Below are 1,199 nucleotides of genomic sequence, written 5' to 3' on the forward strand. Positions count from 1 at the left end.
GGGGGGGGGGGGGGGGGGGGGGGGGGGGGGGGGGGGGGGGGGGGGGGGGGGGGGGGGCATTGGTAGATTCTCATTAGTTCCACGATAGGGAGGGTTTGTTTTTGGAAGAGAGGAAGCTGATGTCTCCAGCTGGAACACGCTGAGTGGGTGTCTTTCATCTCTTTGCTTCCGCTTCTCCACCCACGTGGGTTTAGAGTATCTCATTCTGTCTGAGCCCCGAGTTGGGTATGGTTCAATGCTGCGCCTATACTCACGAGAGTTGTATGAGTTGTTGTTAGTTTCACGGCGGCGAGGGCTAATATAGTCTCTGAGATCCTTAGGAAGCGGTCTAGCTGTAACTGTTCTCTCCGTGGAAGGAGGATTTTGGAGTCTCAGAGATTCTGAGGAGTAGTAGTTACTGCTACCATATCGTTCTGAACCCTGGGGGTGGTGGTTTCTTCCAAAGGTTCTGGTCTGATTCTGAGGAGATCGCGGTGTTCTGAACCGTGTCTCTGATTCATGCCTTGAATCCTCTCTACGTGGCTCTCCTGTACGTAGGTGCCTTGTTTGAACAGCAGTAAGTTGAGGTTGTCGTGTAGGGGATCTCCCTGGAGAGGAAGGCTTGTCAGGGCAGTCATCTTTGACGTGACTCAGGCGTAAACAGGTAGAGCAGTGGTTCTGTAATTTCTCATAGACTAGTGTAGCCTCCACCTCAGGGCCTTCATCAAATTCGAGAGTTGTCTTAGTGATGAGAGGTTCGAGCCCGCTAACAAATACTCTCATTTTTGCTGTAGTAGAGGTTATCTCCACTTTGTCAAAAGTTCCGATATCATCAGCGATGCACTCTAGAGCTTTAGCAGACCATAGATGTAGTGGGATTCCTTGGACATGGATCCAGAAAGGAATTTGGCTCGGGAAGCTTGGCGACATTGAGGGCTCCCATCGTTGCATAATAACCCATCCAGTGTGCAAAGTGGTAAGGTTGATTACCCAACACCTTGACAATGTCTTTTTCTGACGCAAATTGGAATTGAAAACATCCTTGACCTAGTTCGGCTCCAAGAGGCCGTGTTTCGCACTTCCAGAGGTCAGATAGGAACGGAATGAGAGACCACATTCTTTGCGCTTTAGGGTTTGTGACCCTCCCGCGGGAACTCTGATTCTTCCAGTGAGGCTTAGCGAGGCCCTTGCCTTTTTCAGCATATGAAAGTCTTCGGCTC

This window comes from Brassica oleracea, unplaced genomic scaffold (assembly GCF_000695525.1).
Source record: "Brassica oleracea var. oleracea cultivar TO1000 unplaced genomic scaffold, BOL UnpScaffold00763, whole genome shotgun sequence".
Lineage (NCBI taxonomy): Eukaryota > Viridiplantae > Streptophyta > Magnoliopsida > Brassicales > Brassicaceae > Brassica > Brassica oleracea.